Source organism: Castor canadensis, chromosome 4, assembly GCF_047511655.1.
Source record: "Castor canadensis chromosome 4, mCasCan1.hap1v2, whole genome shotgun sequence".
Classification (NCBI taxonomy): domain Eukaryota; kingdom Metazoa; phylum Chordata; class Mammalia; order Rodentia; family Castoridae; genus Castor; species Castor canadensis.
Window position 1 is genome coordinate 68,252,827 of NC_133389.1, and position 14,371 is coordinate 68,267,197.

The 14,371-nt window shown below is 43.7% G+C and overlaps 1 protein-coding gene across 2 annotated transcripts in view; it reads right to left on the reverse strand.

Moving 5' to 3' along the window:
- Window positions 1-14,371, reverse strand: part of Rab31 (RAB31, member RAS oncogene family) — a 136,723-nt gene that overhangs the window by 104,244 nt on the left and 18,108 nt on the right. The gene's annotated exons all lie outside the window — the stretch shown is intronic.

Consider the following 14,371-nt stretch of genomic DNA (forward strand, 5'->3'; position numbering starts at 1 on the left):
AAATAAGTCACAAAATTCATGGAAAATAAGTTTTTCAAGCAAAACCATTTTAAGCAAATTAGGTCTAGGAACTGAATTTTGAAAGCGTTTTTACCAGTCTTCAGTTTCACTGGGAAAAAAACAGCATTCCAGAGCAGGTCATGTTGCTGTTTTTTGATGGTACTGGGGTTTGAACTGGCTTTGTGCTTGTGAGGCAGCTCTAGCACTTGATCCATGCCTCCAGTTCACATTGCTTCTTAAATGAGTATTCCTATCTACAACATTTACAAACAAAAACATTTTAATAGAAGGAGAAAACACATCAAATGTCCTTGAGATGTCAACATGCAAAGCCTGAGGGAAAGGAGACAGTGCCCCTTCCTATCTACTTTATTAGGACCTGCTGTTCCGCCTCTCAGTAGCATCTGCTCTCTAGAGACTGTCTTCCCAGGCAAACAGGATGGCTGTTCATGGTTGGAGCCTCCCAGAAGCCCAGCAAGTGTGCACAGGAACCCTGGGCACAGTCTGCACCAGAGGCCTTACCGATTCCACCCACATTGTGCTGCAGTAGGATAAGTCTCCCCAATCCTAACCAAGCCTCTGCTTAGAAAGACCTGTAAACAAGCCTGCCATTCTCAGTAAAGTCTGACCTTGCCTCTTGCCTCCTGAGAGCTGCTGGCCCTTCAGGAGGTAGTCTGCATGTGGTGACAATCAAGGCAACTCTGTTCTCTAACAGGCAGTGCTGGTAGGATCTGGGGACTGCCCTAGGCTGTGTACAAGCCTTGCCACTTATAGGCCTGGCAGCCACTTTGGGGGGGGCCACTGACTCACTTTCCCTTTCTCTCCCAGGATTTCCAGAACAACCAAGGGGTATGTTCCACTCATGAAAGGGGCAAAAGAGCTGTGTAGGAAAACAAGACAAGATTTCCAGCCTTCCACAGCAAGCTCAAGCCTCTAAAGGGGCTTACTGGGGCTGCAGGAGGAGCACCAGGGAAACTAAGGCTGGCCCTCCCCCGACCTCCATGGTCCAGGACAGACAGCAGCATGAACTCACTGTACATGCATGAACACCTGGGCACACCCATGTGGCCACAGGGAAGGAGGAGGCACTGGCACTCAGGCAAAACTGGCTTCACCCTGTCAAACATGCATTCCTGCCGGCCCACCACCTACCCAAAATGGAAAGGCAGTGCAGCTCAAGTAAAGTTCTTCAATCCTTTTGATCCACCCATCTGTCTTGGATGTGGGGTGCTGGTGCCCCTTCTGATGTCTGCCACATCCCAGGAGTGCCCAGAGCAATCCCCTCTCACACTCAACAGCGAATCCCAATGAGAGTCATCCTGCCTCAGTGCAGCCCCTGTCAGGGGCTTGCCTAAGTTCAGCATCAAACACAATAGGGTCTATAAGTTTAAGAACCCCGAGTCCTCTGCTACGGTCAGGAGGACATATGCACCACAGTGCCCCCTAGAGGCCACACCCTGCCTCTCAAGATCCTTCAGGGCAGCTGCCAACATCACTTCCCAGAAAAACCTACTGTTTTGTTCACCTGTTCAATCTGGCATTGGTAATATAAGGCCAGAAGAAGGCGTGAGATGACGGTAAAGAGTTGCCTCTGGGTAAATATAAGCCTGTAAGTAGAATTTTTGAATTTGCATTTGGAGAAGTAGATATCTTTACTGTAAATCAGTGTCATCCTGGTGCAATACTGCAAATTAAATCAAGTTTCAGAGCAAATCAACTTGCTGTTCTAGAAGTTTTTGGGAAGCAGATGACTTCTACAACTCAGAGAGGAAGGAACTGCTCATGTTTACTGAGAACTTACCATGTAACTGGCGTTCTCCTGGATGTTCTCATGTGATTTGTGCTATTTAACTGTTACAGCCACTGGGAGAAAGTTATTCTTTCAGCATTTTGCAACTGGAGAATCTGAATCTCAAAAGGGTTTACAGCCCAGTTGAGGCCGCATAAGCACAGGAGCACATGAGGTGGAGTTGGGACTCATGGCTACTGGCATGGTTTAACAAGAATGACAAAGCTGACCCATGACCTCATCTTATTTCTCTTCCTTACAGTCCAGAGTCCAAGGTAATAATCCACTCTAAATCTGCAACAGCAGATTGCTGTCCCAGTAAATGGGCTTCTTCAGGTATAAAAGGTGCTCATAAAAGATACTGTTTGGAGTCTGTGACACCACTCTCTATTTCATCTGCTAGGAAGGAATCCCAAGTTTTAGAAGGGCTCTTGTTCACCCAAGAAAAAAAATCAGATTTCCTCATCTTCCTTACAAATAGAGGTGGAGGTGTGACTAGGTTCTAGGAAACAGGAAGGGAAACATGGGTAATGTACTGACCCCACAAGCCACCAAGCCAGCCCTGAACCAGCTACTAGGACTGACAAAGGCTGCTAGGACTGATGAAGGCACTATATTTGAGATTTCTTATCTCAGCAGCTTGGCTTGCAGCTTAATACAGTGTCAGTGTATCGCGGGCCAGGTACCTGGGGTGCCAGTTACTTGGGAGGGTGAGGCACAAGAAGTGCTTGAGCCCAGGAATCCAAGGCCAGCCTGGGTAAACTTGTGAGACACTTGTCTCATTTGGATAAAAAAAAAAAGTGTAGCTAAGAACTTAAAACCTGTGTTTTCCTCACCTTGTGTTAAAAATTATCTTTTTTGGGGGGTCAGTACTAGGGTTTGAACTCAAAGCCTCATGCTTGCTAGGTAGGCACTCCACTGCTTGAACTACTCCACCAGCCCAAGAATTATCTTGAAAGCTTATTTAACACATTTATTTGCTTATTCACAAGGAGCAAATTCATCCTGTACCCACATCTGAATTCTCACAAATTCTTAAAGCAGTAAAACCCAAATTTAGAAGATTTATTTATATACTATATTGAACACCCACTCCTTTAAATAATTAATTCCTTTGAACTAACGTTCTTCCCAATCTCCTTATTTGGAAACTGCCACCTGAGTAGAAGAGAAAGATATTCTTTTTCCTAGAATAACACTGTCACAACAGAGGCCACTTCTGTGATCAAATGTGCAATTTATCCATAGACATCAAGCAGCTGGCATCCTGTAATACATCTCAGCTCTGACACCATCCACCTGTAGATAATGTCAGACCTCCGAAGATTGAGAGCTCAGTCCAGAGGCTGCCCCTCCTTTTTAGATGCCAGTTGAAAGTGGCAGGTTGTCACCTACACTTGTGATGGCTACAATATATGGGGATCCATGACCCCTTCTAAGGTTTGATTCATTTGCTCATAGAATTCAAGGAAACACACTATTATAAAAGACATTACAAGGGTGAAGGCATGCAGAGCTTCCAGAACTTCCCTGGGCCCCACTCTGCAGGAACCTCCATGTGTTCAGCTATCCAGAAACTCTCCAACCCTGTCCTTTTGGATATTTATGGAGACTTCACTGCATAGGCATGATTGCTTACATCACTGGCCATTGGTAAGACTGGTGACCACCTCAATCTTCAGCCCCTCACCCAGCTGAAAAGTCCCAACGCTCTAATCATGCCCTGGTCTCTCCTGTAACCAGTCCCTATCCTAAAAGACTACCAGCCACCAGTCATCTCATTAGCATAAAAAGATACTCTCATCATTCTGGAGATTACAAGGGTTTTTAGGAACCCTAAACTCCTTTTGTATCAGGAAACGGGGATAAAGACCAAACACGTATCTTATAATATCACACCATGTACCCCACATTTAGCTGTCCAGCAGGTGGTGTGCATGCCTTCCAAGGTTCCCAATAGCATCACTGGGACCAGGGCTGTGCTCCTGCTGCTGCCCTGCAGGTTGTGCCTGTCCGGCTTAGGAAGCTGCATCTACTTTCACCATGAAAGGATCAGTGGGTTGCCATGGTAGCTACCATCATTTAAATGTCATCAGGCTGGCTGCCTGCCAGGACCACGTGGTTGGTAATCTTGTCTTGTTGGTTGCACAAAACTCTTTTTATGACCATTCAGTAAAAAGGGCTTTTAAAAGAAGCAGAAGGGGGCGGGGTATCTATTAGAACCCTCTGACCTATTTAGCGACCTCTGCTTGGCTTCTTTCCATCAGAGAATTTCAGCTCCTCGGTGCATAACCAGCCATCATTACTTGAGATTGTATAATAGGTATAGGACAATTTGTTCTCATCTGCAATTTTCTGCCTTCATGACAATCTATTACCAATCCAAGACTGATTGACTGTGACACCTGGTGCTAACCCATGACCAGAATAATAAACACCAGCAGCTCACTTGGCAGCAACATTTCTATACAAGACCCATAGCAGAGATGACAGTAACTTGCTCATTAGTGGTGACATGTAAGTAACAGCGTTATTTACCCACCCAAAACCAAGCAGATAATGGGAAAACACATCATTTGACAAAGAAAAAACAGCTTTCTATTCTATAGATTGAATTACAGATGTTCTATTATACCATGCACTAAGCCCCTACTACAGCCTGAACAAATGTATTAACACTGTACTATATATTTACGTTATATGCGTTGTGTAAGGAAACTCTATGTGTGTATCATCTACTTCAGAGCATGACTGGGCTGGCCTTAAACTGAAACAGATGGAATCACTACCATGCTGACAAAGACGGCTATAAAACTAAATTGACATATGGAAGAATGCTTTTTATGGCATTTGATTGGAATTTTTATGAGTCTGGCCTTGTCACAAAGCAGAATCCATCGTCTATGGAAAGTCATAAAGCTGAGAAAGTCACCTTGGCATACTACTATTCAAAACTAATTAACCGATTTTCTGCTAAACATAAATCTATTGATCCAGTCTTCAAATTGGTATATAAAATATTTATACAAGAAATATGCAATAAATTTTAACAACTCTTTGAGAGTACACAAGATGATATAAATTTTTAAACAAAAATAATGAGCCCTCCCTCTTTTACCCAAGAACTTCTCAAAACACTGGCACCAGAATATTTTCAAGTATTAGGGGAAACTCAGAAATTTACCACAGACAACTATTACACTTTTTTTTTTTGGAGCACTGAGGCTTGAACTCAGGGCCTATACCTTGAACCACTCCACCAGCCCTTTTTGTGAAGGTTTTTTCAAGATAGGGTCTTGCAAATTATTTGCCCGGGTGGCTTCAAACTGTGACCCTCCTGACCTCTGTCTCCTGAGTAGCTAGGATTACAGGCATGGGCCACTGGTGCCCAGCAAGTATTACACTTTTTAAATAAATCTGTGTATTCCAATACAAATTATATACAATTTTCAAATCAAGTTTATTACCATCATAGTCTGAAGCCTTTTTAGAAATTGAAAGCATAGTCCACTTAAGACTTCTCTTGACTTTGGCCAATCTTATTATAAACATTAACTGAGTTGGCTTTAGAAATATGATATATTAACACAATCAGCAAATAATTACCAGAAATTCCTAAGATGAATGCTGCTACTTTGATGGACTAAGTTATCATAGGATTCACAAGTGAACGAAAACAAATTCACATATATTGGGAAGTTTTAGCTCTACCAATCAACAAAGGAACTGAAGGAATGTGGGAGGGAAGGTCTCTTGCACAGTCATCAGAGAGGGGTCCAGACTGTAGCGCAGGAAGGGAGACCTGGGGTTGACTCGGCCTGAATAGTCTAGACCAGGAGACAGGCGTGAGCAAGTGGGCCATGTGTGACTAGGGCGCAGTCCTAAGCTTGGGAACAAGATGCTAGAATCGAAAGAAAACATTTGCATATTGGCAAAGATGTTATTTATTTTCTATGTCAGGATGGTAAAGAGTAGGGAGAATTTCCTCTTTAAAAGAATGCTGAGGCATCAGGAGATAGCCTTCTGATCCCATGACAGTCCCTCCCCCAGAGCAGCCTAAGGACACAGCGATTAGGTCCTAGAGATAAGAAGTGCCAGAAGCCTCCTCTCTAGAGAGCTAGACAGGTGAAGGGTCATGTTGTCTTGAGCTGGGTGAATTCATATCCTAGGTGGGCTGGCCAGCCGCAGGGCCCAATGTGAGGCCCAAGGCCACATGGAGGCACCACGCAGTTGAACTCTACAAGTGCTTTCTCCATGGGAAGGAGAAGGCTCTCTAGGCATTCTTTTCCTAGCCATCTGTGTGGTCTATCTCCTCCTGCCTCTTCCTTCTGCCGCACTTGGCCTTCACGCTGCATGACTCACTCCTCCATTCTGCAGATGGCACACTGCTGGATGCACTGCATTGGTACCTGCATTTCCACCTGGCTGACAACCTCCTAATCCTGTAGGTAGAATTGGAGGTAGAAAAGTGCTTTTAAGCAGAAAGGAATTTACTGTGAAGATTACGGCAAAGAAACACAAAGATACACAATAAGCGCAACAGAATGCTCAAAGCTAAGTCAAGGATCTGCAGTGGAGTAAAGAGACACAAATGAATTATTAAGCGAGAAAACAAAGGAGATGACGTCCCTGGACCTGGGCTAGTGGTACAGAATGACCTGTGGAATCTGATTCATTTAGCCTCTGCACTGGAAGGACACAAATGCAGGGCGAGTAAGAGTGATATGGGTTGGGTGTTGCTCAGTATACAGTACTTGCCCAGCCTGTGTGAGGCTCTGGGCTCAGTCCTCAGCACCACAAAAGCAAGGTGGGCAGGGGGTAAGTAGTAAACTCACAGGGTCTTCAGGAAATTGGAATTGCAGGTTGGTTAAATAGCCAGTAACCACAGCCAGAATCACACCCTATCAGACTGCAAGAAAAGTCTACCCAGTGTGTAACAACCCTCCATGCCCACTGTGGTCACTGCCCACCCAACACAGATGTACCCAGCACAGGGCTTGCTCCCAATGCATATCTGTGTCCTCTGACTGGTGGTCCTGGGCCCAAATCGCAGCTGCAGAAGAGGGGTATAGTGCATAGATATATGCTGTGTGTGTGTATATGCTTGTATGGAAATATCACAATGAAACTCCATTGTACAGTTAATATATGCTAATTGTTAAAAAAGAAAAGAAAAAATAGTGACTCTATAAATCCTTGACTCACATTCCTGGGGTTAAAGGCACCCTGTTTAGCTCATGGGTGTTTTAAATCTGTCACACCAGAGTCATACCTAAGAGTGCTCAGAGTGGGGCCTGGCAACTGGTATCATGACTGTCACTCCCAGGGGCTGCCATCTATTTGTTCATCAGCTGCAGCCCTGTCCCACTGGGCCACAGAACTTGGGTTTCTGGGAACTGAGGAAGATAGGGGTCAGGACTGTTGCTCACTCTCATTCTGTACTCAGCGCATGTGTGCTGCAAACACAGGTGGGACTTGCTATGGTTCAGCTTCTGGTTTTTCCATTTGACAATGGTCCCAAGCCATACACATTCAGCAGAAACTTGGAAGTTTGAATTTGAATCTTTCCCTAATCCAGCAATGTAGGGTCTGATTCCATCTCCCAAAGCAGAATAATAACAGCAAGCTGCACCTGCTAATAGCCCCACAATCACGAGGGTGAAAGGGGGGCCATCTACAGCATGCTGTGTGACTCAAATGGGATGTTCAGTTAGGAATGAATGTGGATGCTCAGGTTAGGCGTGTTAAGTGTACTTTCAACTTAAAGATGGGCTTATCAGTAGGTATCCCCACTGTAAGTCACAGAATATCTGCAGAGAAAAAAGGAAATGGATTAGAATTGTAAGCCTACCTTTACAAATGCACCTACATGAGAACCTGTTTAATTTCGACTCACATACTTGAGAGAAGAGGGCACATCATCAGATTTAAAAACAAACTCCCATAAATGTCCTCATCTTGACATTGCCACACAGGCGGCAGCTCCTGAGATCCACTAGGAAGGGCACCTGTCACCCTAGTGATTGGCAAGCCCCAGCACATATATCATCTTGCAAGAGTTAATTTTTCAATGTAATTATTCCCACTTACAGCATCCACTACCCAGTAAAGGAAAGGGATTATTTGATATCCAAAAAACTGTCCAAAATGGAAGAAAAGACCTGAGAAGGATAGCATTAGGAAAGAGCAGACAATGCCCAGGGCTAACACTGACCCAGCTAAGAAAAGCTGAGGCCTGCCGCAGTGGAAAGAGAAGATATCCATGAGTAAAGGTGCCAGAAGCCAGCCGACTGGGCAAAGAGCAGCCATTTGCCCTGTGGCTCTGGTTTCACTTCTTGTGAGGCTCAGGATCCTGCAAACTCAACTCCCGGGGATGGTAACTGCTAAGATCCTTCTCTCCACCCGAACTCAGCTACCCTGAGCAAAATACCACCTCGCTGGGCATCTGCACACAGAATGTCCCCAACTCCAAATGCTCTCATGTCCTTTCTCCATCCCACTGTGCCCACTTTCATTAGGAGGGTGTTGCCATCAGGAAACAGGATTTATGTTTAGAATTTCAGCTCCTCCAGATTCAGCACATTCTGTAGCCATGTTTTCAAAAAGAGGGAAACTCACAGCACTTGGTAGAAGGCTATATTTCTCAAATACTGAAATTCTATGTGCACATTTTAAATTTACACATTAAGTTTGGGGTTGGCTATGAAATTAAATAAAGAATACTTCCAAACAACTCACAAGTTCTATGTTTAAGCATAAAAGTACGTTACCTGCTCCCTACAGATGACTGAGACAAGGTTCATCAGGATGATTCTCACTGCTTCTCCCGAGATTTTCACCTGAAGCAGATGAGAAACCACCCAGAATCCACTATGAACTTCATGTGTAGGAAATCTCCTTCTTTAGATCTGTCCTTCAAATTATGTTTTTCCTTTTGTGCAATCGAAGGCCATATAAGAGGTATGTTCAAGAGTAAAGGTAACCAGACTCTAATGACTCTCCAATTTTTTTAAAATTCAGAAATAAATGGATTTCTAATAGATCAGTATACAGTCCAGAAACAGACGCAACATGCATATGGGAATTTATTTACTGTAAAGACAGCAGACCAGATCAGTAGATAATGATGAATTAATCAAAAGTGGCATTCGAACAACTAGCTAGGCATTTAGACTGGGGGAGAAAACATTAAAAGACTAAATCCCTTTCTGGTTCCCAAAATGTACAAAACCAAATAATAAGAAAATGTAAGAAAGAACAAAAAGAAAATATGAAAGTACTAGAGCCAAAAATATGTAAAACTTTTTATAGTGGGGCACACAAAGTCTTTCTAAGCAATATATAAGACAACAAAAACACCAAAGAAAAACTAACATATCTTGCTAAATAAAAACTTCTAAATATTGGTATGATTTTTTAATGTAGTAAACAAAGTAAAATAGCAAATCAAACAAACATTTTGTTACGTGCCAGTGTCGAAGTGTTGCGGGCCAGTGTCAAGGAGGGTCCTTGTCTTCACAGGCCAGAGAAGTGGCTCATGAGGCAGCTGAATGATGAGCCAAATAGGTATATAAAGTAGGATTTATTAGAGAGAAAGGAAAGGCTACAGCTAGAGCAGTGCAGAGGGGCCTGGAAGCCGGTAGCTCGCTGCTCAGGTGAAGGCTGGGGCTTCTTGTGGACGCTTTAACTCTGGGTTAGGGTATTTGTTAGGTGGGTTTTTCCATTGGCTGTGGTTTTGCCCGCTCGGGCTTTCTTCGATGAGCTGGTCTGTTTGCCCCTTATTAAGGGGAGGGGAACAACCTTGAGAGCATTTTGTTCATCAGCCCCATGGCAGATTTATGAGACCCTGTATCTCCTCCCAGGGTGCAGGAATGCAGATTTATAACTCCTTCGCAGGGTGCAGGGCTCATAGTGCTCTCCATGGGGGATGGGATACCCACTCATCTTTCCTTTAGGTCTCCAGACCCAACAATTTCAATACAAATGACACAGGGCTTGGCTTTTATTAATATACAAAAATTTCTCACAAATCTGCAGAGGAGAAGAAAAACTCACAAATCAGTATCACAATATGGGCAAATGATATGAAATAGGTAGGTGTGTAGGAAAAAAAACAATGTCTCACAACAAACTTCAACACCAGGTGTGTGTGGGGCAGGGGGTGGGGGTAGGAGTCCTTCCCACCCAGGAAGCAAGCAAAGATGCAGCAGCAGACACCAGCTAAACCCTAAAATTCAACTCAGTTCTGACATTGTCCACCTGCAGCAGCATCAGATACCACAGGTGAAGATCAGTCCCGAGGCTGCCCACACACACTTCAGATGCCAGTCAAAGCCCAAAATAGTTTAACCTGTGCTTCTAAACCATGGGCTATAGATCAATAACCCCAAGCCTTACTGGGGCTTGAATGATTTGCTGGAGCAACTCACAAGAAAAGCCTACATGTACTGGTTTATCACAAAGGACTTTATAAAGCATACAAATGAAGAAATGCATAGGATGAGGGATGGGAGAAAGGGTGCAGAGCTTCCACACCCTCTCTGGGCACCCCAACCTCCAGACACATCCATGTGTTCAGCTACCCAGAAGAAAATCCTTTCATCACATAGGCAAGACTGATTAAATCACTAGTCGCTGGAGGTCAACTTAAATCTTCAAGGCTCTCCCTCCTCGAGGTTAATGCGCCTTAGGTTTTCTAGATGACCAGCCTACAGGCTGCCAGGCACCAGCCAACTCATTTGCATACAAAAGGCATTTGTCACTCTGAAGACTCCAAGGATGCAGGAACCAGGAAGGAAGACCAAAATACCTACTTCAAAATCTCACAGATGGTAACAGAAAAATATAATGACTCAATAAACATGTGAAAAGATGCTCACTGTCCTTGGTAAAGAAATGCAATTTAGATCTGTATAATATTACAAATTATTAAAATCTGATACTATGCCATGCTGGAGGGCATAGGAAAACATCTCTTTAAACATTTAAAAGGAGTGTAAACCAGTGCAATATTTGGGAGGCTAACTCTGCAAAATCTTCTTAAAGATACAATTTTCTGACCCAATGTTGTCTAGAAATTATCCCAAAAATACACTTCATATGTGTGTGGCAGGACAGCATAGCATAGGGAAGGGTGGAATGAGAAAAAAAGCAAGTTGGAATCCAGAGAATGAAGGGGAAAAAAAACGAACTAAGAGCTAGTAGCTAAGAATAAGAAATACATTACTAAGTAAGTTGAAATCCCTCACCACCACTCCCATAAGTCTACAGCAGGTGACCATGCTTTCACCCTGGACTTGCATTAATGATTTGCTCTAGGTAAGCACATCCTGAGGAAATACCTCAAGAAAACATCGGGCAAAACTCCTCCTTGTGAGGCAGGCTAGGAGTAGGGAAAGTTTGGGGCTCATGCAGGTTGCCTAGGGATGGCCAGACCACCCTCATCTGGCTGGGAACCACCTATTTCCCTCCCCACTCATTCATTATTGGGTGGGAACCTCCTGGGCCTGCCCTCCCAAGGGGTAATGTAGGTTTTAAAGGCATCTGAAAAAGAAAAGCCCTCTCTCTCTGACAGGGCCCACCTGCCCTCTTCTCCTCCTTCCCTTTCCTCACCTGGCAGAATGGGTGACTCCCCTTTTCTCAATAAAGCTATCCTCCCTCTCCCCATCTACACGCTCTGCTTGGATTTTTCCATTTGGAGCACAAAAACCAGGATCTTCTGATCTCAGACTGCAGCAGCACCATTAACATTTGTGGCATAGACAGCCAGGAGAAACTGACAGGTGAGATCCCAATATGCTATCTCTGCCAATCTTTATTTTAACCCATCTTTCTCTTCCCTCTGGTACCACGCCTCACCACCTGATGCTTCAGAACCAAGCACCACTTACAGCTTGGGTGGTAGGGCACCCTCACACCAGGGCATTCACCCAATGCTCAGGACTCATTTGGAGCCCTGGTGCAGATGGACTGCACCCTGACTGGCAGGATTACATTTGCCAGCAGGACTTTCGAGCTCCCAAAAGCATCCCAAGGCACAGGGTTCATTTCCAAGTTCCCCTGGTCCTGCCCCAAGGAATGGACCACATTAAAAGCTAGTGGCCCCTTCCCCACCCTACCTTTCCTAACCGTGAATTACCTCCCTGTCCTTTCCTTCGCTGCACTGTGGGAGACCTACTACTCTAAGGTGGCCGAAGTGGCCAGGGAAAATTTGAAATGCCCCTGCTGTAGAGGCTGAGCTTCTCCACACATCTTTCTACTCTTCTCTGCTCCTCCACCATTTTTCTATTCTTCTCTTCTTTTCTTTCTCCCCCTAACTGGTGGTTTTAAAACAACAAATAGGAAGCACACCTCGGTCAGCCCATCCAGCAACACTTTTTTTGTTTGTTTGTTTGTTTTTAAAGAAAAAAAGCACCTGCCTTGGGAAAGCACAGCTGCTCAAAAAATGGTAGAGAGAGCTGTGCGGGCAGGGAGCAAATAAACTGCTACCTGTGGGGTGGGAAGCTTGCAATCACCCCTGCAGGGATGGAGGGCAGAGGGGACACAAAAACTATAGGTTTTACACTGTCAGGGAACACAACAGCAATAAAGGGAACAGAGCCTTGCTGCTCCATTCCAAGCACAGCGTCCTGGCCGCTGCTGGCACCTCAGGACGGAAATGCAACATGGCTTCCTGGGACACCCCTTGAAGTAGGTACACGCAGCGCAGTGTGGCACAGGCTGCACGGCTTCCCGGCTGGCCACTCAAGGGAACTACAACAACAGTTCACTACAATGCCCAGACACGGTTACTCAGTTAGCCACTCAAGGTAACCATGCCCACAATTCATGACATCCATGCACAGTTTCCCAGTTTATTCCAGGTGTTTATAATTAGAGCCTGGAGTTTCTTATAAATGGGCTTTGTTATTCCTGGAAAGCCAAGAATCTAAACCCTGTAGAACCCAGGCATTTACAGAGACACAGTTTGGAAAGGACTTTAAGTTTAGAATTTAACATACTACTTTGAGCTATGGGGAACAAAATTTTTAAACAAAAATAATTGTTAAGAATAAAACCTCTAAATTGTCTATTTAAAAAAAGTCTGCATATAAAAATCCATTTTCTTTAACCTCTTGACTGTAAGCCTAATTTTATCAGCAGAGAGCAGTTAAGGTTAGAATTTTTTAAAGGTTTATTGTAAATGCATTTTAGAATAATAATTAATTAGCACTGTATTATGGTGTAAAAAGATGACATTGTATTCATAATTTTTTTCCTTTTAATTTTGCCTTTACAGCAAATGAATTTTAAATAAGTTACAATCCTTTTTTTTTTAATAGATATACTTTATGGTGACCAATGTTAAATCCTTAAATGGCACCGTTTTTAATTTTAGAAAACATGCTTTAGAGAATTTAAATGACAACCACTAAATTGTTACTTTACCTAACCAAAATTCAAGGTTTAAATTGTAATTAACCATGGTTACTTTGAGTTTTGTTATTACAGTTCTGATCCTTCGAGAACATTCACAGGCAAGTCCAGAAAAAATGACTCTGACAAGTGCTTATCAATCAACCAGGACAAACTCTCCTAAGAAAGTCATTTTGTATTTTCCTTGTAAAAACTTTATAACTGTTACCTGCTAACACTTTACAGCAATATAAAGGTCTCAGTAATCCCCTATGGAACAAGCAATTAGATTAATTAAGCCCAGCCTAAAAGCTACTTTTTAATTAATCTCTCTGTTGCTTAATTTGGCCAAAAAGTTGCACTGGCACTGACTTCTGATCTGTTAGTCTTGCCTCCTGTGTGGGACAGAATCTGACTTTCTGAACTTTCCAGGGACTGAACTACCAAACTGGCAAAATCTTCAGAGATGACTATTCAGAGAAACGGTTTAAGAGGACGCAACCCCCAAGCAGTCAGCATCCCCCAACTTCTCAGAGGAAAAAGAGGCATTCGGCCACCAAGACAGTTCAAAAGGACTGCACCAGTGAGGGGACTTCAAGGACTGCACCAGTGAGGGGACTTCTCCAGATATGCAAATGGAGTCAATTATGCCAGATCTTTAAAAGTAACCAAAGCTGAGAGATTTTAAAACGGGGCTCTTTTGCATGTGCTCTACTATTAAAGCCTTCTAGGCTTTTGGCAAAAGGCAAAGTCATGTCTCTGGCCAAGGCCTTCTGCTTAAGCAAGGGCAATATGACTTTCAATGGATCTAACGTCCGCTTAGGGACTTTGAGTCTTCTTTCTGTATGGAACTGACTCATCGTTGCTCACTCTCTACCTGGACTTACACCTGCCCCCTAATGTAGTCAGCCTTTAACTGCAGCCCAAACAGAGGGCCATCTTAAGGGTTAAAAATAGCTACAGGTATACACACCTATAGGAAAAGTTAACAGACTCCCTGTCACTTTTCAAAATTACTTTGTCCTTCCTGTCACATCTGGTAGGGCCCCTTCTGATGCTATCAGTGTTAAATGTTCAGGTCATGCCTTCTAAATCCGATTTATCTCTTCCAGAATAAATTCCTTTAGGACTCAAATCATGAGGCAACAAGGCTATCGAGGTCTACAAAGGAGTGAGATCTCCATGAAC